The 24,182-nt window shown below is 39.6% G+C and overlaps 1 protein-coding gene across 1 annotated transcript in view; it reads left to right on the top strand.

Moving 5' to 3' along the window:
- The window catches only part of GRID2 (glutamate ionotropic receptor delta type subunit 2), a 673,693-nt gene that overhangs the window by 257,129 nt on the left and 392,382 nt on the right, over positions 1 to 24,182 (top strand). The window lies entirely within an intron of this gene.

Raw genomic sequence — 24,182 nt, forward strand, 5'->3', positions numbered from 1 at the left:
AGACTGTCATTTCTTCTGTAGGCTTTTACAGTTTTCATTATCACCGAGATCCTTTTGTGTACATCAATTAAGATGTCTTTCTTTCTTTGAACGCTGGAGATGTAGCATTCAGTTTTGTTTCTCATGAGAGGAGGCTTAAAATAATGGCAATGGCCAAACTGTGTTTTGTTGAGCATTTTACTCTTGTGACTGCAGTGATGGAGAGACAAGTCTTCTGTGAGCAGCAGGTGAAGCACGAGTGACTTCTTAGGTCAGACTCCTAACGTTGGTCCTGTGAGGAAAGCAGGCCATGTCGAGCACAAGTGAAACAAAAAAAGTGTCTTATTGAATTTTGCAGTGTGTTTTTTCCAGCCCTGTATTGCAGACCTTGTGTTATCCTCAGAACAAATGGTTTGGCCAAGCAGAGTTGCATTGTTTGGTTTTGGTTTTTAATTTCCTCCTAACTTGAGGCAGTGTGGCAACTGACAGAAGCACATGGATAGCCTGATACACATCATGAATTCTTTTGTTCACAAAAGGTTTGCAGGTTCTTTTAGGGTCTCAGTAAGTAAGACAACAAGACTTGAGGCTGTTTGAGTTTATTCTATAAAGAATGGAAATACAAAAGGTAGCAGTCTTAGCTCCTCTGATATCAGAGATGTAGTGAGAAAAGGGAGAGTAAGTTTAGGCCCCTTCTAATGCTGGGAACTTTGTCTCCATCAAAAGAATCCTTTTAAGTTGATCAAACTATGCAGATTCTGTCCATGATGAGGTTTGCCAGCATTGTGGTCTTTGGACATTTTGTTGGAATTTCTGGAACGAGGGACAGAGAGAGGTAGAGCTCTGTGCTTGAACTCCCTTGGGACTGGCCCTGATGTTCTGATCATTTAAAATTCTGAAAAGTCAGATGCTGTCTGAGTCAAGATAGATATCTGGCAAAATATGAGGAAGAAAAGACAACCATGTCTAGGGCTTTTAAAATCAGCAGTGCCATTTAATGTTAATTTTCCATTTTAAAAACAGCCTTTGAAAGTATCTTCTGTATATCTGCAGGGATATGGCATGGTATCGTCCATTAATTAGATTAATTAGAACGTTTAATAATGTTCTACTGCAAACAGGACTCACTAGTTAGCTACTGGTTTTACTCTAACATTTGAAGAAAAAAAAGCCCTCTTGAGTGTAGAGAAACACTCTGAGAGAATTGAGTTTTTTAAAAAAGAAAAAAAGCTTTGCACTTTTGTTAGGATAAACATTGTTAGGGTTTGACATACACATTTTTCATGCCTAATAACTGATTGATATCATTCATCAGTATAATTTGAATCACTGTTATCCTGAAGGGAATTGCCTGATTCAAAATATTTATCTCTCAAGAAGATGAAAGAATGCCAATGCATAAAAGATTAGCAAGTCAAATTTTCTAAATTCAATGCAAAACCAGAAAGTAAAAGGTTTTCTTTTCCGCTTGCAGCAGCAGAGTGTAAGGAGCTAGCCTCCCCCTCACTGTGTTTTCCCCATGTTGGAAGGAAGGAGCTTGAGCTACTTGGTGAGCACTTCTTAAGATCTTCCCAGTAAACAAGCTGTCCATAGTGATCAATCCAAATGCCAGTTCATCTGTGAAAGGGCCTGTGCCTCAGCTACAATTAACAACTTGAGAGAGAAATTAAATTAAGACTCTTCTTATAGGTTTTTCTTCTCATTGTTGCCACCTACTCAGACACATTTTGGCAATTCCTCTGGAAGCAGAGACTTCACCCTGTGTCTGTCTGTCACTCTCTCAAATTCCCTCCCTTCAGCTTTTGAATATCCGCTCATTTGGACAGACTGCCAGCTGTATCAGAGAGCTGCTCTGTAGCTGCTGTCTCTTTGCATGCAGTTTAACCCAGGCTGGTGCTGTGTGGTTTGACAACCTGAAGCTGTGGGAAAGATCTGTGAAAATTAATTGGGCTTCCACCAAGAAGGCAAGGTCAGGCTTCAAAGCCCTGGTCCTTTGGTGCTGGGCTGAGCAGGCTGCTGAAGGTCAGGGCTGTGGCAGCAGCAGCACAAGTGAGTGCCTCTCTGTCCCTGCCATGCTGTATCTCAGGTGCCAAGGTGAGGGTAGACTGCAGCAACCTGTGGAGGCAAAACAATGGAGGTTGCCAGGGAAACCTGGGTTCTTGACTCTGAGTGAACAAAGAAAATGAAATATCGACGTAAATATTGTTATGCTTCATTTCCTAAGGATGCAAACTCAAAAGAAATAAAAAAAGTTGTCAAGATTTATTGTTTTTATCTGCTCTGGAAATTCTGCTAATTCTAGCGTGATGAAATCTTGTCAACAGAGCTTATATTCAAGTGTTGTGTACTTTTTGTGTTGCAAACATGGCAGCCTGCAGAGGAGAGTATGTGGTTTATGATTAAAATCATAGAATCATATAGGTTGGAAAAGACCTTTAAGATCCTAGAGTCCAGCCCAGCACTGCCAGTTCCACCTCTGAACCATGTCCATAAACACAAGATTTATGGTTTTTTAAACATCTCCAGGATTAGTGAAGATATTTAAAATATCTCCACCACTTCCCTGGGTAGCCTGTTCTGATGCTTGATAACCCTTTTGGTGAAGGAAGTTTTTCTTAGCATCCAATCTAAACTCACCCTGGGGCAATTTGAAGCCATTTCCTCTTGTTTTATTCCTTGTTACGTGGGAGAAGAGACTGACACTCAGATCATTACAGCCTCCTCTCAGGCAGTTGTAGAGTGATAAGGTTCCCCCTGAGCTTCCTTTTCTCCACACCAAGCTCCTTCAGCTGCTCCTTTTCAGTCTTCAGACCCTTCCCCAGCACTGCTGCCCTTGCCTGGACAGGATCCAGCACGTCAGTGTCAACTTGTGAGGGGCCCCAAAAATGAGCACAGCTCTCGAGGTGAGGTCTGATCGCTGCCCAGGTCCTGCTGGCCACACCATTCCTGATCCAGGCCAGGGTGCCATTGTCCTGCTTGGCCACCTGGGCAGAGGCTGGCTCATGTTCAGCCACTGTCAAGCACCCAGGTCCTTTTCCACTGGGCCACTTTCCACCCACTCTGGCGCTGTTTTGACCCAAGTGCAGGATCCAGAATTTTTTCTTATTGAAGCTCATATGATTGGCCTTGGCTTATCAATCCAGCCTGTCCAAATCCCTCTGCAGAGCTTTGCTACCTTCCAGCAGATCAACATTGCTGTTCAGAAGTATGTCAGGACTCTAAAATGGTAGTGTTAAGACTCCACATACAGCACTTTTTTTGTAACCTTGTGCTGATTAGTGCTGAGTTCGTAATTTATGATTTGGTAGAAAGAGAATATTGGAAGGTGATAATATGTAGTGAAAATTCACTGGCTGGAAGAAATGTTATGGTGAATAAACATAGCAAAAGTTGATCCAAAAAGGTTACATTAAAATATGTCTAAGTAGTATCTAGCACTTCGAGGATGTGTTGGTTTGGCATCATCTTGCATTTAATATACAACATTGCAGCTTCCTTGTGAACCGAAAGTAATTTGTTCCTGGGTCTCACTTTTTTCTTTAAAGTGTCGGGTTTTGTTTTGCTTTAACAAAAAACTTCAAGGTTGAACTGCAGACTACTACTAATCTTCTGGTCAGAAAGCCAAACACATTAAGAGGAAATAATATGAAGTGCTGCAGAATCCGGTGTACGTAGCTGGGTGCAAACTCTGCTTCTAGGCTTGCATTCTCTCCTTGTCTGGGCTTGTTTTGCCTAGAAGCTCCATTTTCTAGTGACTGGAGCAAGAGAAAAAGGGTGGTAGGAGTGTGTTAGTATGGAGTGAAACCCTAGGAAACAACCCCTGTCCTGAGAAAGTTTGTGTTTCATCTGGGAGAGAACTGTGTCTTAATTGACAGGACAATAGTCTTGGCATGTACTGCACTGGACTATAGCACATGCAAAGACAATTACAATTTGACTGTGTGCATGTCTGGCTTCTATTTCTTGTGTGCTCCATTTATCATTTGGGATGGATTCTCATCCTAAAAGAAAAAAAAAATAATGGGAAGTTGTTGCTGTAAGATTTTGACAGCCAGAAGGGATTTAGATAAATCCTTCATGTAGCTAAGCAGGGATACTTAAAGGTGATACAGAACTACATTTATAAGTGTGGATACCTATGAGGCAAGTTCAGGGTCTTATTTTAAAATGTGGGATTGGAATAAAATTTTAAATGCTAGGTAAATGAAGACAAGATAGCAGTAGAGGGGGCACAGCTGTAGTAATACTGCTAGAGCAAATCTAATATACGTGGGTGTACTGAGGTAGTTTTGCCCTGTTCTCTTTGGTGAGCTGTAGACATGCATGAAGTGGATCATCAAAGTCTGTTGTCACAAATGTGAGCATTGAGCTAAAACTAAATATATTTATAGTTTAAAAAACCTCTCTGGTACTAAACCATGGTAAATAAAGGAGCCCAAGCCTTGTGGCATGGAAATGTGTGGCACAGGCTACTAGGGTTGGCAGAAGAGCACAGCACTTCCATTTCTCTCACTCTAAGGAAAAAAATATCATTTGAAATACTGTGGATGGAATTGTTAAGCTAGGGATCTGTTGCCACTTTGTAAGAATATTTAAATCTGGGGAAGTCTTGTTCCCAGTACATCTATGATTCCCTTTTTCCTCCAGAGATAATAATATTAACATAACTGATACTACAGTAGAGTACTTGATTTTTATTTTTTTAAATTTTATTGTCCACTTTGGAAAGTGGACAACAGCAAAGGAATCAAAGTTCAGATCTTGACCTTTAATTTTAAAAAGGCTCTAAAATAGCTTTCCTTTACATGGCCTTTGGTCTGTATGTTTGGAGCAAATTAGACAGATATCAAATGCAAACTCATAATCACATATAGCGTATATTGTTTGCCTCTTACTGAAATTCTTCAAAATCAAGTACATCTGTGTACTTGATGGGGGTTTTTCAGTATTGCCGCTGACAAATATGGACCTCCATGGTCAGAATGGCAGTCTGTCATATTCCCTCTCAGTATGTGACTTCAGCTGAGCACAAGCTGTTCAAAAGGTAGAAGAGCATAATGAGAAATACTTCAAGCCACAGAAATGGACTTGATTTGAATTTAAATTTAAATATGCATAAACTGTATTTTTAATAGTGTTACAACATTTCTTAGCCACATGGGCTTCCCTTCCACACTGTGTCTAAGCCAAAGGATTTCCTTTTCCACATGACATACCATATGCCAAAACTTCCTTTGAATTCTTGCTCAGAACTTCAAAAGCAATCACTACTCCTGACAATGGCAGCTCTTTGATTAGTAGCTGAGCTTAACTGGAGCTGAGTTTGATTGATTTTCTTGTGTTAAGTATGTCAGAATCATGCTTTGGTTAATATAACTAAGATTTATGAAATTTTGTTTTAGTTTGCTACAATTTACAGTTTATCATTCCAAATGCATCCTTCTAATGCAAAACATAAATGAAAACTGACAGTTCTTCACACAAAACATCTTCTGAAACTGTCACTTGGTGAAAACCATTATCAGTGGAAATTTAGGTTGTTGAGTTTTTCATATAAGTTTCTTGATGCCATTTAAAATAGCCTGCAAATGTAATTATTTCAACATAAATGGCATAAAAATGACCATGGTTCTCTTTCTGGAGTAAGTTTTTTACAAAGCATTCAAAAAATACCTGAGATGAGAGAAGTGTTTATGCTATTTCTTGCTGCTGATGGCTCATTGACAAATGCTTAGCCAACTCTTACAAATCTGTGCTCCTTATTCATTGGTATTTGCCCACTGTCTTGTCGACTCTAAGCCCCTTAACTTCAACCTGTTGCAAGTGAAGGCAAGGGAACACAAAACTGTCTTTATTTTCCTCAACCTGAGAGCTGTGGTTTTAAAAAAAGAATTAATCTGGAACATCCTGAATATCAATCACAGAATGGGCATCAGTGCTTTCTTCAAAAAGTTATCATGGCCCAGATCTTCTGTCTTCTTCCACACTGTTTTGCACTGTTCCTGCAGATTGGAGCGTCAGGGCAGCTGGCACAGCTTTCTGCCCAGGGAGTGTGCTGAAGGGAGGAAAATCCCTTGGTGGCATCATGCCAGGGGAGCTGTCTTATTTCACTCCTCTTTGCAGCCTGCAATATGAAATATGTGTCAGATGACGCCTTGGGGAGCAGGGAGAGGGAAAAAAGTGTCTAGAGTAAATTCTTGTGCTCAGCAAGGCTTTGTTTACTTTGCGGCATTTGAGCGCAATTTAGAGCAGCCTTGGGGTGGCTGGTAGTTGTGATTTGATTATGGAAGGAAAAGGGGAAGGTCAAGGTATAGCCACTAGTGCATCAAGAGGATAAGGAGAAGTCCTTCTGTGAAACATTCATCTTGAATTTATTGACTGTTACTACAGAAAGACAGCATGCACGAACTGTAAAGACAAAACAAAACCCCTTAGAGTTCAGTCACAAAGTTAAAAAAAAAGAAAATTCCATACCTATTCCTCAACCCAGATTGGGGTTGTGGCTAATTTCAGAAATAATTCTTAAAGAGGACCACGTGAGAACAGGAAACCAGTGTAATTTTTACTATCAAAAAGCCTGATTTATGAAGTGTAGAATAACAATGGACAGAAATTTTCTATAATCTCATAGGAACCCTGTTGCTGGGCTCTTTAGTATATTTTCATTTTCAAAGCAGAAGGATACTGAAGAGTATTGAAAAGCTAGATTTCAAAACAGCTTCAGAAATAAAGGGTCAAGAGAGGAGCCAGCGGATCTGTTTAAATTTAGTTGCCAAGGCAACTGTTTCAAACTTATGAAATTTGACAGAAGTCTTGCTATAATATGTATGGATTCAAATAAGCACAAATCGTGTCAGAAAATATGAATGTTAGGATTTCAGAAAACCCAAATATTACAAAAATAGCTGATAGCAAAATGAAAATTGTCTTCTATTTCTAATCCATTGCATTTTTCTACGTAGTTGTATGGTAAATTAGTTTTTCCTGTGAAGTCACACATGATTTTCTCAGAGGTCTTAGAGAGGAAATTGTTTGCTGTTCAGTGCATGTATTTGTACTTTTAATCGTCCCCAATGCATAGCTGAATGTTGTATTTAGTGTACTTCATTGCAACTTCTCTGTAAATACTCTGCATCATCATCAACCGTTGTAGTGGGAATTTTGTATTAGAGTGCTATGGTCTTGAAGTGCTGCATAAACTTTAATGAATTTGTCATAACCATACCCAAAGGAAAGTTGCTGCTTTATCTCTTTTTCACAAATACACAATTGGCTCTTCAGGAGATTATGACCAAAACTGTCAAGCAAACATTTGTTTGAAGAGGCATGATCTGAATTTTCAGAGGCATCAAGTTTCTATGGCAGCCTAGAAAGCCTCTTCAGTCAAATACTGTTTGACTGCTTAGTGCTTCTGTCAGTCTGGCCTCAGGTGTTGCCCACTGAGCATGCAGGAAATGAGAAAGACACAATTAGTAGCCATCTGTGAAATGTTTGCCCAGCATCACTGTGGAGCCTGATGGCAGAGATGGTGTTGGAATCCAATTCTCCGGAGTAACGTTCAGTTGTCTTGCCATTCAATCCCTCATTTCTCTTCTGTGTCCAGCTCCATTTATTAACTCCTTGCAGCATTGGCACAAATGAGGCATGGACAGCAACCTTCACTGCCCAGCCCTGATTCACTTGTGTCATATGGCCCCACACTACACTCTAAATGAAGCATTCATCCCACAGGAGGGGAATAAAAAATGCCTTTATGAAATTAAAAACTGATAGTGCAGAGAGAACTGGAGACAGGCTTTTTGCCTAGGATTTGAGTACTTGGCATTACATTCTTAATATTCTTTCAGTGCGGGTCTTTTCATTGTGAAATACTTTGTTTTATATATGGCAGGTTGTTAATAGTTATGGTGACTTCAAGTACAATATCAGATTTGTTGCCTGGGCTGGGGTTTGTCTAGATGAGTTATTTTATTAGATAGCAGATGGTTTGGAAATTGTTTAAAGAGGAGAGCAAAACTCCCACGTTTCCCACTTGGACTGAAAAATGCGTATATATGTCTGTTTCTCAGGGAAATGAGGTTCACTGCTCTGATCATGGATCCTTAAGCAACTCTGATGAATCACAGGATGAATTTCCTTAGTACACCCTTAGTGCCAGTATTGGCAGTGACCTTTTTTGACGTTCTTTGAACTTTTCTGACCTTCTCAACCCTTTTTTTCTATGCTCTTACTTTTGCCCATCTCCTTCTATTTCTTTTCTGCCTTTCTTCTCTTCTTTTCTTTTTCACCCTTCTTTGCCCATTTTTTCCCTTTGCTCTTCTCCGCTGCTCTCTCCCCAGCTCCACTCCTTTTTTTTTGTTTTGTTTTACTTTCTCTGACCTTTCCTGCCCTTTATTGTCCCTTTTCCATTCCTTTTCCTTTTGGTTCCTTGGTTGCTGCCTGCCAATCTCCACACAAAGATCTCAGCCTTTTTCTGCCCTTCTGTCATTCTTCACCTTCTTCAACCCTTCTATCCTGTTGTCCCTTGTTTGACAAAACCATAGCTGTAGGCCAGACACCCAATTCCCTTTGCCTTCTCTTCTGCTCTTCTCTGCCTTTCTCAACCCCTCCCCAGACCTTTCTTCCCCTTTTTACCTGCCTGTGACATCAGGATATCTGGAGTTATCACTGTTTAATTTTAGTGCTATTCTCGAGAATGAGTAAATGCATTTTTTTTTCTTTATGCTTGAAGCTAACTCTTGATGATAGCTAGCTGAACATCACATTAAGCAACATCTTCTTAACACACCTGATAGGATCTTTCTGCATTTAAAATGGGTTAAAGGTGAAAATTACGCCATCAACTTCCATCTGCAACAGAGATCAAAGGAAGGAGGAGGAATTCTGCTTAAAGACATAATTGTGATCAATAATATTAAATACCTTACAGGGAAGTCCTCCATATGGTAAAGTTTATATTTGGATTGTAAATATTTGATCCTAAAAGCCCAATTTTATCTCACATTTTTCATAGTCTATATCCCGTGTCTAATTGGAAAAAATAGGGGAGGAAAACCCTAGAGGTAAGGGATTTCATGTGCACTGAAGTACAAATTGCTGTTCCATGTAATATGAATTGTCTGTTGAACTGAAGTGATTTACCTTTTTGTCTCATAATTCCTGAGGGCAATTGCTATCTCAAGTGGTAGACAAGTAGAGTAATAGCATAAAACTCTCTTGGGAAAAAAGTAGTATTGATTCACTCTTGTTTGCAATTAATATAATGATGAGGGTTTCATCTTCTGTTAAAAAGGTCTGTAGTTAATTAATGAATTAAATCCTGTTTACAAATGTGGACATTGAGGTGCTGGTGACCTAGAGAGACCCAGGAGCTGGTGCTGGAGAGTAAAAACAGCAAAAGAACTGCAGCTTGTTTGCTAAATCTTCAATACTGCTTCAAACCTTAGAAACCATGTCACACCAGCAAAATGACCTGAAGTTTTGATGTTATCGAACCTGAATTAATCTAAGTCAGTCAAAGCACTTCTGGGTAGTGTGGTGTACAGAATAACTGTGTTTACTGCTGCTAATCTATGTAATGCTTCTATGGGATTTCATGAACTCAACAAGGTTTAGCTGTGACTTTTGGTATTAACATTGACACTGCTGGAAATAATGTGAGGTGTTCTCTTCCTATTTATGTTATGCTGTAATAAGGCTTTAAAGTACTGTGCTGTTGTGTGTATGGTGAAAGGTTGAGCTAAAGTACTGAGCAGACCATTTTAAACTCTTTGTCACTTTTCCAAGAAAGGGTAAATTAAATTTAATGTCTTTAACAAATTCCAGTATGGGAATTTCCTGAGATTTTGATATGACTTGTGCAGAACCCTGTGTTCAGATATTTCTTTTAAACTTAATTTGGAATTAACCTAAGAATTTTTATTTAAAAAACCCTAAAACTACTTTGATGCTAAAGCTATTTTTTGACAAACCTCAAGAAAAACTGACCTGAATTAATGTTTTACTTTGGAACCAAATAAAAGTAATTTCTTATGTTTTGAGAGCTGAGGATATTTTTGAGCTTAGATTAAAACAAATAATCAGTCTCAATAAATGCATGAAGTGCTTGGGTAGATCAATTTCTTCTGTAGTTCCCATTCATTTTGTATGAACACTACTATTTTGTTAGAAAGAGTACTTTCATCATTTATCACAGAAGTGACTAATTCAATGTGTTAGGCAGCAAGTCATTAGAAAATGGTTTGAAGTTCAATGCTCATGGTACAGAAAAAGTAAGTGTTATACATTTGCCAGCTGTAGATTAACAGTGTATTGTAAGTTTTCTGTATTTTCTATGACAGTTCTGTGGGATACCTGAAATTTTTAGGGGCACACAGGAGCATGAAAAATGTCCATTTTCCGTCTTTACAGTGTTGTCATCTTACAACATTTATTGACTAAGTCTTTGGACAATGAGGAACCATTTAAAAAATATGTGTAGTTGATGAACTCTGTTGTTATTGGACATTAAAGCTCATAATCAGCCTCTTGGGAAAATACCCAAGGAAAATCCCTTTGGCTCTTCCTGCTATGCAATTACTGTGCTATGCAATGCTACAAAAGCAGCTATGGAGTCCTATCAGTCGTTACCATCCACCAGCCTCGAAGGTTTGTCTGCTATTACCTCAGGTGTCCTTGGGCATGGCTGTACAGCACGGATGGGCTTCCCTAGGGATTCCATTTCCCTGATTTCCCTAGCTGTGCCAGTGGGGTGCCCCATCTGGCAGGTGTGGGTGAAACGCCAGGAGCACCCACCCTCCCAAGCACGTGCAGGCAGTTTGGATGGCTCGCACCTCCCAGGGACGCGCTTAGAATGACCCAATTGTGCCAGCACATCTCTCTAAAGGACATATGGCATGGCCTATCCATCTCCCACTCCCGCCAGGATGATTCCATGCATGGCATGCTGCTTTGGAGGGGTGCTCTGCTCAAAGCTCAGTGGGATCTACGCCTTCCTTTCAATACAGAATGTACCACATGCCAAGCAGCTTTAACAGAGCTATCCACAAAGCCATGTGGAAGGTCAAGGAGGTCTATTCTGAAGTAATAACACTTCATGGAAGTAATCCTCATGCAGAGAAGATCCAGGAGGGTTTTGCCAAAGAGGCTGCAGTCTGAAATGTGGAATAAGCACATATTTGGGAGGAGGAGAGGAAGCACGCCAGACTTAAGGAGTGGAGATACGTGTTGTAACAGTGGTCCAAACACCTTGCATATGTGCAGAATTCCAAACTTCCCTTAACCCCAGGTCCTTAGACAGTTTTAGAAAAGTCATGTGGATGGTGGAAACTCTTATTCTCAGGAGAGTATGCCTCAGTCTATCTGTAGACCAGCAGCTGCCAAACTATCTTTACCAGCTCTTCCAGAATCGTAAGGGAGCTGGAAAGAATTCCCAGTGAGCTACAAGGGTTCAAGTTTTCTTCCACCTTGAATGTTGAGGGAAGGTCTGTGTCAATAGTCTCTGTTAGGGAGCTCACCTTCTTTAAGGAGTTAGGAGCAGCATGCCAGAGAATCAGTTTCTGGATCACCCTCTGTTATGAATGAGTTGAATCCAGGTGAGGCATCCTGCAGGATGGAGTTAAGAGGCAGTAACTGCAACAGTCTTGCCTCAAATCTCACGTAACCGATTGTGTCTTTCAGACTGGCATATGCTTTAAAAAAAAATTTTAAAAACCGTATTGGTGACTTGCTTAAGAAGTAACAACCTTTTAAAATATTTTTTCTTTAAGAAAAACATTGCATAAACAAGGGTTTATGCTGACCTTGTTATCTTTTTTCACTGTAGTTCCGGATGAGACTGCAAAAAAACATAGTGTCTCCTTATTATGTGCTCCTTGCCTGTTGCGACTCAGAGTGGGCTTTGATTTGAAAATAGGAGGTGGAGAGCTACATTCCAGACTGGAGATGCTTCAGAGAACCTCTCACACTGTCTAGGGTACAAAAGGAGACAGTACTATGGGTATAACAAGATTGTCATGCCCTTCCGGAGCAGTGGCTGGAGGTGGGATCTTTCAGCATCCGGGACACAAAACCATGTAGCTACCACTAGGCAGGACTGGGAGATCAGCCATCACCTCCTCTTCCACCACTACTTACTGCTCCCACTGTCTATCCTGCACGCTGTGAATTGCCGAATCTGAGTTCAGCTGTGTGATCATGGCTTGTTGTGATGCCGTACATATCTAAGCAGAGATGATTAATCTGATAAAGAAAATGTTCCAAGTGCGTGGCTCATATTTTGGAATGGAATGTGTAGTGACTCATAATTTGGATGGCAAGACTGAAAGAGACAAGGAGGAGAGCTGAGTAACTTAATTTTTGTTTGGCATCAAGGAATACTTTATTTTTTTCTTCCTTTAAGGGTCAAGACAGGCATGGTTTGTATTTATGCTCCTTTTCTGAGTTATCTATCCTTCCCTAGAAATAACCTCTAGTATAGAAGTCAACCTGAAAAGATCTTGAGGGGTCTTTTTCTATGACAAAGTCCTCTCTTAGAATAGTACCAATTTGTACTCACCACAATAAGAAAATAAAAGTTGTTTGTGTAATTTGACAATGCTCTGAGTAAAATAACCCAGTGTCACTGCAAAGGGACTAACCTTTTTATAAATGTTCTCTATAGTGTTTGGTTTTCCGTTTGTTCTCTCAGTGGATGGGTAAATCTATGAAGTGCTGCTGACTGTCGAACTTCTTGGGAGGTCAAGTAGTGCCTTTGCAAGACCAGGGCTGCTTGGTTGCACTTTAAAAGACTTTTTTGCACTTGACAAGGAAGTGTTTCCATGGTTTATAACAGGTTTTCTGGCTTTACTGCCCTGTGTGAAACACTGGTGGCCCCCAATGGGACTTTGCAACAGCAGGAGCTTCCAGCATAGAGTTGGCGTGGCAGTCAGGACTATAAAAGCCTAAGTTTGGGAGCTGCCAGCAGGATTTGTCTTGCCACGTGCTAAAGCAGGAGCTGCAGAACACCACAGGCTTCGAATACCCTCAACTTCCCAAGCTCTTTTGGCCCAACAGCTGAACAGCTGGTATTTTATGTTTACATGTTTTTCCCCAGAACTCTGCACATCTCTGCCTGGGGCAGCACAGAGATGCCCAAAGCACTGTACACAGGCCTGTGGCAAGTGAGTACCTAGGCAGGGCTGCAGCTGTGCTTCTGCTCTCCCATTCCTCCTCTAGCACCTTCATTCTGGCTCTGGGCTAGCAGTGTGATGAGTGGGAGAAGCCTGGGGATTGTGATTGCACCTCCTAGGAAGCCCAACAAAGGCAGTCTTGTGTTAGAAAAGAGTATTGGCTCTCATACAGGCACAGCAGGGCCAAGGCACTGCAAGTGTGCTGTGCTTTTAGCAGAGATTATTTTTAGGCTGGTTAAAAAGTAATTCAGAGGAGGAGCGCTCTTCATGTGTTAGGTTTGTAATGTATGAGAAGGAAGGGCTTTTTAATGGCTCAGGCAGGGAAGTCCAGCAAGGGCTGAAAGACTTTTCCAGTAGGTGATATACCCCTTAAGCACCTGACAGTAAAGAAGCTGCTGGGTGAGGTTTCCCTGGTTATTCTGGCCATCAGGAGAGGCTTGGCAATCACAGGAATGTATGTATTTATGTTTATCCTGACCTGTGTGGGGAGAAACACGTGGAGTTCTGAGGCATAACCGTATTGTGTAAATAACTTGCCTGCCTAGTGCGGCGCATGAATCCTCCTGTTAGCTGGGGAGGTCTGGGGATCGAAGTGGAGTAAAAGTGTCTTCTCCTAATGGCCCTAGTCCATAGACCATATTATCTTGTCATTTATTATAGGAATCTGTTCCCAGCTATTCTTTACCACACACCAAAAAGGTCTTTTGGTGAAGCAACTATGTTTTTTGCAGGCTTGTGTTCCATACCCTGGTGGGCTACTTTTCAAATCTACCTCTTTACCAGGAAAGAAAAACGCGTGTGAATATACCATGTTTAATATTTACCTAGATTAGAGATGCTGAATTCCAACAGTTTGCCAGTGTGAATCATTGAAAACTAGCATAGGTGAGGTACAGAATATTTCTAGGATGTTCCAGTAGGGAGAAGCTGTACAATCTAACCCATTGTCAATATAATACCTTCACTATACAGCCAAAGTTGATTAAATTTGTCAAGATTTGGTTAACTTCCCATGTCAATAGATTTCTTAAAAATGGAATTCTAAATGGGGAAATATTACAGATTTATTTGGGAAGGATACCTTTACACAGCATTTGCCAGCCTTGATTTGGGTTGCAGAATCATTAGGCATATAGTCATCTTGATTTCCGCTGCTTGCATTTTAGCCTGGATAAGGAACAAAAACTAAAATGAAACCTTCAAGCCCTGACATGTTGCATATTGCCTCTGTCTTCTTATGTAGAGTGCTTTGGGATTGCAAAAGGGTTAGGGAGAGATACCTGAACAATTAATTGCTTCTGTTGCAGACAGAAAGTCATCACAAATTCAGAGAACTTCTGAGGACTTTACAGTTTGTTTATTGATCCTAAAAGAAGTGATGTTTTATATACATGTATGAATGGACATGTTAAATGTCAGTGTCTTAGTGGCCCTGCTTTGTAGCAACGGTCTGAAAGAAAATGTAAGCCCTCTCATAATTAAGTGATAGAAAGAAAGGTAAAAGCTATTTGGTTAAGACTGATGTTTTGGAGACAAAATTTTATAAATTCTCTTTTCTGGGTCAGATCTACATATGATGGCCACATGTGGCAATCTCCTTGTGGTATCTCTTTTGTGATATGCTAGCTATGTTGCTTTTCAAAGTCCAATCAAGAATAAGTCTTTCTTCATCCTGAGTAACTTATGGTTATGTTTATGGTTTTATTTAAGTAACAATTTATTTGATTATTTATAACATAAATGAATGTACTTATATTTTATGCAAGTTTGTCTGTTATTTTTTACATGTGCTGCACTTTGCACTAGCTGTGTTAGCTAAGGCTGTACAAAATAAAGCAAAGGGCCTCTAGGATGTGTTAAGAGATGGAAGTATTTATCAGGCCTGTAAAAATATATAACTGCACTTTTTATTATATTATTATACAAGCAGTGTGAGCTATAGCATATGAAGAAAGACATGTAGAAGCTCTCAGGAAGATTTACTCGAGCATTATTAGTGAACCAGTGAGTGATCTGGAGTTTTGTCATCTTAAGGGTTTTTTCTATTGCTGTAAAACTAGTTTATGTGAGGTGTCAGAAAAGAGTGGACTACCAAGTGCTAGAGCTTTTTCTATAGCTTGTGATGTGCAAGGGGAAATTGATGGGCTGAGAATTTGTACCCTCAAAATTGTAATGATGTGATGTTTTATTTACAATTCTTTAACCTTGGCCAATTGCTCCTATTAAATAGGTAGTTAGGACTACTTTTTTCTGACATTTAGTAGCATATAATGTTATCTTACAATTGGCTAATACAACTTAAGCTGTCAAATGTTATGTTTATTACCTCTATATTAACAATTCTGAAGTCTTTATCTATTCGTTTATTTTTCATAGGGGAATATGATGTAGATTCTATAAGTAGAGTTGTTTTCCATATTAAGAGTCGTAGGACCTAGATGTTGTGTATTGGAACACAGGTTTGTGTTTCCAGCTTGAGCAGAGACCTGCATCAGTAAGTCTGTACCAGAAAATAAGTGCTGAAGCGAATATTTCCATCAAGAAGAACTAAAGCCACATTAAGCAAACAAATTGGCAGCTAGGAAATGTTAATTGTGCCCCATCACAATAAGAATGTACCTCATCAACCTCTCAATTTCTGTGGGCTCAAAGACTTGCCATGCAATTGTGTTCCTTCATGCTGCTGGTCTGTATGTCCCTGGCCCCTGGCTTTTAAAGATCGTTGTTTGTTTTCCTCTCTTGTATATGAGGGTGCTTCTGTCAGTTCTTTAAATGCTAAGGAAAGGTGTCTTCCTATAAGCTGTGTCAGACGGACTGAAACTTTTCTACATATTCCCTAGCATGCCCTTTTCTTTCTCGGTCTTACCCATTTGAGGTTGATGTTCCCTACATTAGTTCTCTATACTTGCTGCGATTTCTTTTTCCCCTTGATATCTCTTTCTGCTTGCATCTGATTTTGTGCCTCAGATTTCTGGTTTGTACATCAGCCTCACACTGTTATATTACGCTTTAGTATTTGTGTCAAGGTTCTGGGTTCTGATCTGCTTCTTTCTCATGATTCATGTTAGTAGAAAACTCAATGGTATAACATAGCTAAGATGGCACCCCAGCTGATTTCTCCTTTGTCCCTCAGACTATTGAGAAGATCAGTGTTTTGATCTGATGTTTAGTTAAAAGCTGTCCCTGCAAGCTGAGTCCCTTACCCACATGGTGGTGTGTAAACCTGGCACTGTGATCTGGCTCACTTACAGCTGGGACCAGTTTCTCTGGGTCTGACTCTTGAGCATCCCCAGCACCCACTGGCAGCAGCATCATTGCTCTGGGGGCACCAGGGTGGCAGTGGGGCTCTGGCTTCCCTACTGGGATGGGATGTGGGCACACACAGTGCTGCAGTGGGGACGGATGAGAAGGTCCCGAGTGTGGAGCCCACAGGAGTTAGGAGATGAGCCCATAGCTGCTGTCCTGGGCAGAGTGCATTTTGTTTCCTTCTTCTTGGAGCTCAATACCATCAATTTGAGCAAAAACAGAATTAGTATTCATTCTGAAATGTAAAATTCATGATAAATTATCTGTTTGTACTTTTTTTTCTTACACTAGGATGGATATTCAGTGCATAATGCTTTTTTGAGAAATAATTGTGCTGTCCAGAATGTGAATTATAGTAGATCCTTGTTTTTTTCTATTGTGCTCAGCTCACTGTGTCTTGATGTACTGCAACAGCTTCCTGTACCCAAGGTGGTGTAAGCCCTTAGCAAGCTAAAGACTTGCTGTGCTAAAATGAATGAATACATAGAACTCATAAGTATTGGGCTAGTTCCTCTCTTATACAGAACTTCAAAAACAATAACTTTTTGATACAAGCTGTGGTCTGGTCTATATTTGCTATATATTGGTTCTCTCTCTAGTAATGTACCATTTCTTCTCTGATAGACTGCATGTAATATTTAGGTAAAAAAAAGTAGGAGGAAAAAGTTTTAAATAATGAACAGATGTTGTCTTTGTTATTCCATAGTGAATTCTAGTAGTAATCCTTATTTCTGGAATTTGTTTTTAAAGGAATTTAGAAGAATTGATAGAAACTTCTTGCTGTTTATTCACTGTAGTGGGTTGGATGCTTTGGTCTATCTAATAGGCAAAAAGTCCCACCAAACAAAAGTGCCAGCATCACTGTTTGAGTAATGCAGTAACGGAAGGCACAGGTCCTGAGCTGGTTTGGTTTTTTGGTGTGTTTTCTATGTGGCCATTGCTATGATATCAAAATAAAATATTAGTTAGTACACATATTTTAGTAAAGGGGGAAAATTACATTTTAATTTTATTAAAATGTTACAGCAGTGTGCTTTAAATTTTGGAGTCTGACAGATTAACACCATTAGATAAATACCTGGTTACAGTAATTGGATATTGGTAACAGTGTTGTTAGCAGAGAGATCCTATTAACTTGTTTATGGAGCTGCCTTACATGGCTAATCCAATTTGGAGCTTAGCATTAATTATAGCAACACAGAGATGAATGGATATTGGGCGCAGCACCTTCCTGCAGGAAAGGCAGTTCTGGTGGCATAATACTGGCCAAGTTGCATGCATAGCTGGGAAACACCTGAGTTTGGTAAGAGCATCCTCAGAGAGAGCTGGCCTTGGGTGATGCTTGTTCCTGGAGATCAGGATTGTCTGTGCTTCTGGAAAGCTGCACGCTCCACAAGGGTGCCCCTTTTCCTGGCCATGGGGTGAAAGAAGGTGTGGTTATAATTTACACCATTGAGAATGCAATGCAGGGGTTTGTTTGCACAATTTCACTCTGTGTTTGCATAGAGTGTGCCCTGGGTGTTTAGTTATCTATATGGGCAGAAATGCCTGCTGGCTCACAACAATGGCTTGCCATTGGCATGTGTGAATATAATAGTTCATCTGAATGAGGACAGGAGGAAGGAAAGAAGCACCTCAGTCTGTCATACATGATACTTGCATACAGAATTTGGTTGACCTTGTAAGATTGCTAAGCTTGTTAACATAAGTTAAATGACTACTTTTATTTTTTGGGGGTAAAAATATGGTTCTTTTTCTTGCTTAGTCATTTTTTGTGAGAACCATTTTTTACGTGAAAATTTGCAGCAAACTGATTATGTATTGAAATGTTTTGCTCACACTTTATGTGAGGTAAAATTTCAAAATATTGCAATATTCTTTTTCCTGTAATTTTAGATGCTCAGAAATGTGGTAGCAATTAAAACTGGTTTTCTATGTTCTCTGTGGTTTTCAGCAAGGAAAAGAATCTTAGCTAAATGCTAAATTTAGGGATTTCTGTAGCAGAATTTACCAGCTCATGGAATGGTAGAGCTGTTCATATGGCAAAGCAGTGCACTTACATCATACACATGAAGTTGATAGTCAAGTGAAGTGCTGGTGTTACAACCTTTCTCTTTTCTTCCTTTTTTTTTTTTTTTTTTTTTTTGCCTACTCCCCAAATTTGGCCTTTCATTTGAATCTTCCACAAAGATATGTTTCTGTTGAAACCAAGTGCTCCGTTTCTTTTCCTGCAGCATTCCCTTATATTTAGTATTTCAGAGCTGACAGAATTGGGTATTCATGGAAAACATACACAGGATTCACCAGGCATGGAATTTAAATTTCACAAGGTGAAATTATAACACTTTTGAAGTCAGTGACAAAACTCACTTCAACTATAGCAGGACCTAGATTTTATCCTCTATTTTTCAGACAAAAATAAGCACTTCAGTCATGAGATTGCCCACTTTGGATTTCACAGTGAAGAAAAACCTGACTAACAGAGAAATAATGACTGTTCCAGAAAAAAAAGAGTACACAGTTAGATAACATTGAATTAAAAACTGTGTTGTATATTCCTACCTGCTTGTCAAGGTCATAGTATGCTTTCAGCTTCTGGACTGGTACTGATATATTACACATCTATGAAGAGCTATGCCACCTACTTTACATTGCCAAATGTAAAAGGCAGGGCAAAAATGATGCTATCATGTCCTCTATATGTAGTGCTAATGTGGAATGACCAGAGTGTTGGAATTAAAATCAGTTTCCCTCCTTCTATAATCAGACAAGGGAGTTTAATTATTTTATGTAAATGTTGAGTAAAGTAGAAATGCCGGTTTTAGTCAAAGTGACTCAGATGTGCTTTCCTTCTCCTTTTTTTCCCCCTTCTTCCTCCAAGACTGTTTAGTAAATGGAACAGACTATCAAGTATGCATGCACATTTCAACCCACCCATGCCAAGCTCTCAAACCGTGGAAGCACAGGCACAGTTTAATTAAATTTATTCAAGAAATCCCCAGACTAAAAAAATAAACAGATAAATATACAACACTAATTAGACTGTTCTTCTCTCCATTAATATCAGTGGAAGGATATGTTTATAGACGTGAGAAGACACCCCCTGCCACTGTAATAATGATCCATTTGTATTCAGGACTCACAATGATGTTTCAGCTGATTAATCTCTTCAAGTGTCCTTTTTGCAGGGCTGAAATGTTTGTCAGAAGTCTGCAAAGTCTGAATGACTCTGATTTGCAATCCTCATAAAACTTCAGTTTATTAAATTGAACCTGTCAATATTACTTAGTTCATGCTCTCCTGTTCTCTGCTTTAGACTTTTCTGTGAACTGGAGAAATAATGTGATTTAAAATGAGATTGTGATGTACGATTTAGTGGTGTGGGCAAGTTGATCTCTACCCAGGACAGAGGCAGCAAATAGCAATATTTCCCTGCAGGCTCCCTCTCAGGTAACTGGGGAGGCTTGTTTGATGCCAGACTTCCTCTGAAGTCCTAACCACAGCTCAGAGATTCTCAAGTCTTTTGCTGGTATGCATTATACCCTCCGAGGTCTAAAGGTCATTATTTCTCCTAACTTCCCATTATATCCCAAATGCAAATTTTGTGCAAGTTCTGGAATCAATCCTTCTTCATTTTAAATGTCATGAGAAATGCATCTATCTAAACAGAACAGTCATTGGAACACTTCATTCTAAGGTGTGTTGATGAAGATATATCATCATCCTTTCAGAGGCAGTGTCTAGTCCTATGACCAATGACAATAAACCAAATTTTCAGAGAACATGACAAAACTGAGTAGTCAGTTCAAATATTTTGGCATGCTCCTTGTTATGCCCAAGAAAAGATTCTTGTCCTGTGTGTAGGTGAAATGAAGCACAGGGAAGAAGTAATTTTTCAGGAAGTCAGTGTTGCAGAAATTTCCTGATAATGATGGGAATTTGTACTAGTACTTGGATACTGGAGTTTCCTTGTAATCCAGTTGAATTCCAGTTGGACTTAACAACTAGGTTGTAGCTGCTTTCCTATGCTGGACCTGCTATGAGGAAAATTAGGGTTTTGATCATAAACTTGTCAGCTGGGGCTGTTCAGTGCTGTGAGTAAACTCAGTGGTTTTCTAAAGGAAGGCTTACAGCCCTCTAAAACACAAAATATGATCTCATTGTCCTTTAGCTGGGAAATGCAGAAGAACAAATCTTTTTTAAGGCTCCAAAAATCTTTAAAAAACCCATGCATCCCCACCCCCAACACTCAAAATAAATCAAGACTCTTTCATAAGAGGAAGAGCCATGTAAAAATACATCTCCACTGGTATAATGGGACAATTATTTCAAACCAGGACTTGTTGCAGAAATCCTGGATGCTTTTGAGAAATTCATTATCCCTGATTTTAAGGAGGCAAATAGCCTTCCATTTGGCTGATCTAGAGGTTGGCAGACCTTTTGCTCTCTCCTCTTTAGTTTGGGTCTAATGATGGAGCTTCTATTATGCCAATGGGCTTCTTTATGGTAGTGGTCAGTCTCAAAATATGTTAAAGGAGTTGAGTGGTCTTTGGCTACAGTTTCTCTTTAGTTTTGGTGATCATCACATAGATAAAATACCAGAGCAAACTTTGCTATTGCATTGGATTAAATGTTATACCTAATGGACATAATGTGCTAAGATCACAAGATGCATTGCAAATGTGTTCAGTAATTGTGGGTAGCAAAAACTACAGCAAAAGGGCTGTTTAGTTTTCAGTTTGAAAAATTTAGCCAAGTTTTATTTAATAAATACTAAGAGATACTGACGAAGATGTCTGGCATTGGGGTGTCTGCTTCAGATTTATATCTTGGTTTCAGCTCCTAGGAGAGGGAACGGATACATTCCCTTGCTGGTCAGTCATATTCTTCACTCTTTCAGGATTCAGGTGATTCTCTAGGGGTTTTGCCCACAGATATGGTTAATAGGCTATTTCTATGTGGTAGAAGTTACAATAAAATCTGTGCTGTTTCAGAAGACTTCCTATAAAGATCGTCCTCAACTAGAAATGCTTTTCTGTATGCTAGGAATACACATGAAAAGATGGAAATAATTATTTAAAAGGAACAAATAAAAGAGAGTAGCTATACCATTCTTATTTGTATTTTGCAATTGTTTTTTAAACTGTTTGGGGTTTTTTTAATATTTTCTGTTCTTTTGTTCAGATATCTGTAGTTTTTTGGAAAGAGAGAGCCTTTTTATTTTGCCATCACATGCTGTTTTAGCATTGCTGTGGTCTTGCTCCAGAACTGTGGATTCTGGGATAATAGTGGCAACAAATAAAAACAATGCTGAGTGTTGGTCCAGATGTTTATCCTGAGGTTAAAATCATATCAACAATGCAACCAGACATGATTTGTTTTGTCTTCTTCCTCCTAAAGCAATGTCATGTTATGACAAGTCAGGATGGTGAGCAAAGGATGTTCTTAGCTACTCTCTTAACCCATTCAGCAGTCTTCTCATCCCTACAGCTTCATCTTACAAACTGGGATCATGCTTTGTTTCATAAGCCATCTCATGAGTCTGAAATGAACGCCTTTTCTAGGGAGTCTTCATATCTGAATTCATGAGATGTAGCAGATTTGGGTTTGGTTTCTTTTCTCCCTTGAGGTATTGGAAGCATTCGTTAGAAAGCTTGTTGTAGAGCTCTGTAGCTCATTTCATATACAAAGTTTGGGAGTTTAGATGAAGAAAAAAAAATCCCCCCAAACTATCATTGCCCATTTACAAAACACAGTTGATTTGAAATGTTTGTCCAGAGACAAACATGGCTGGCAGCTAGATGAAGCTTAATTACTTTTCCTGCAGTTCACTGGCTGTTTGTATTTTGCCAAGGAAAATGCCATTCCTCCTTGCATAAACTATCAGGAGAGCAGAATGTAGTTGCAATGTTGCTTTGCTTCTCCACCCCTTCCACTGCCCTGAGAAGTGGGTGCTACAAAGAAAATCGTCTTCCTGCTTGCATGAAGATCCCACTCCTGGGAGGTGCTGATGCCCTCCTGGCTGGTGGTGAGTGGTAACAACATCCACGTGACAGCAGTTTGCTGAGGATTGCTGGCACAATGCAGTTCTGGAGGTGCTTGGTGTCATCTCCTGCAGGAGGAGGTCGAAGATGCACGAGGGATGAAATCCTTTCTCACTAATTTTAGCAGTGGCATATTTTTTTCTCGTGTTTCTGTTTTGTAGGCCATAGGTTATGAGGGTGAAAACAAGTGAAGTGTTTAAAGGAGCACCTAGCTGTCAGAACAGTATCTTCCCTACCAAAATATCCTTGGTTTACTCTCATATGCAAATGACAGGTTTAGCAGGCCTCCCACCTGCTAAAAAAATCGGTTTTAAAACAGAAGTGAATAAAAATGGTACTCTATTGCAATATTTATACAGCTTTTTCTGCTTTTGCCCATTATATCTTGTTGTTAAATACTCAGAATGTATCTGAAATGTATTTAAGCAGACAAGACACAGCCACCCCTGCAGTGTTCTGAGAAATACAGGTGCTGTAATTTGGTACATAGGGAAGTGTATTACACATTATGCATCTTGAAGTAGGGACTATTTAAAAACTGCAAACCCACATGCATCATGATTTTGTTTTCTTGAGGTATACTTTGTCTTGCATTAGTAAAGTAGGTCCTGTAGCAGGAAATGCTTAAAGGAAATGCTTAAATGCATGTTTTTTTCTTTTCATTAGAGGGATTAAGTAAAGAAAGGAAAAAGATTGGTAAAGCATTAATACTGCACAATAATGCCTACAGAACTTCCCAGAATTATTTCTGTGTAGAGTGAAATAATTTAGGTTTAAAAAAAAAAAATCATAGTTTCCAGTCCAGGTTTAAAGAAAAGCACAAATGCCTAAACTCCAGGATGTTATCACTATTATTATATAGTTCCAATGAAATTGTAGAGCTTTAGCACTGCTATAAAGTGGTCAATAAATATTTTTTTTCAATTTCTTTGGACCTCAAAGGACAGTCTGGTTTACAGGTGACAAATAAGAGGGAGACATGTTAGATGGGTCATAGCTGAATTCACCTGTTATTAAGACAACAATGAAAATCAACAATTCTTTCAAGTCTTGTGAAACAGAAGTACAATGCTACTTCCTTGTCACTTGTTGGATTTTCTTTGCTGTTTGGTATTCTGTGTTAGCTTGAAGATAAACATCTTTTAGGCCTAAACTAAAGTATCTGCCACTGTGAGAAAAGCAGTTTCTCAAAGAACTAAGTCTAGTTCCTACACGTTCTTATTTCAACTACTATCAACCATTGCTTGAAATGTTGTGTCCCGCAGCTGGTTGATGATCATCAGTATGGGGTTTAAGGTCCTGTGCCTTCACCTTGCAGATGAATTCATAGGCAATTGAATTTCTCCTTAAGGAATCTTGCCCCAGATTTGGCTATTGGGTTAACATGTCTCTTGTATGAAGAGGGGAAAAGATATCAGAATAGAGAACAGACCAGACAAGGGGTTTCAGGTAGTGCTCCACACCTTGCTTGCATGGGTTGTTTGTGGAGCCTTTGCACTGGCGTTAGAGAGCTCAGGTTGGCTGTGCTCCCCAGGGCAATGTGGGATTGCTGCAGCTGAATGGGTCTTGGCTGGAGGCTGACCTGAGTCCCTAAAACAGCCACGTGCCTCTCTCCCGTACAATACCCTGAATCCCACTGGGACCATGAGGCTTGTGTAGTGCAGGATTGTATCATCAGGTCTGT

Source organism: Geospiza fortis, unplaced genomic scaffold (assembly GCF_000277835.1).
Source record: "Geospiza fortis unplaced genomic scaffold, GeoFor_1.0 scaffold11, whole genome shotgun sequence".
Taxonomy (NCBI): Eukaryota; Metazoa; Chordata; class Aves; order Passeriformes; family Thraupidae; genus Geospiza; species Geospiza fortis.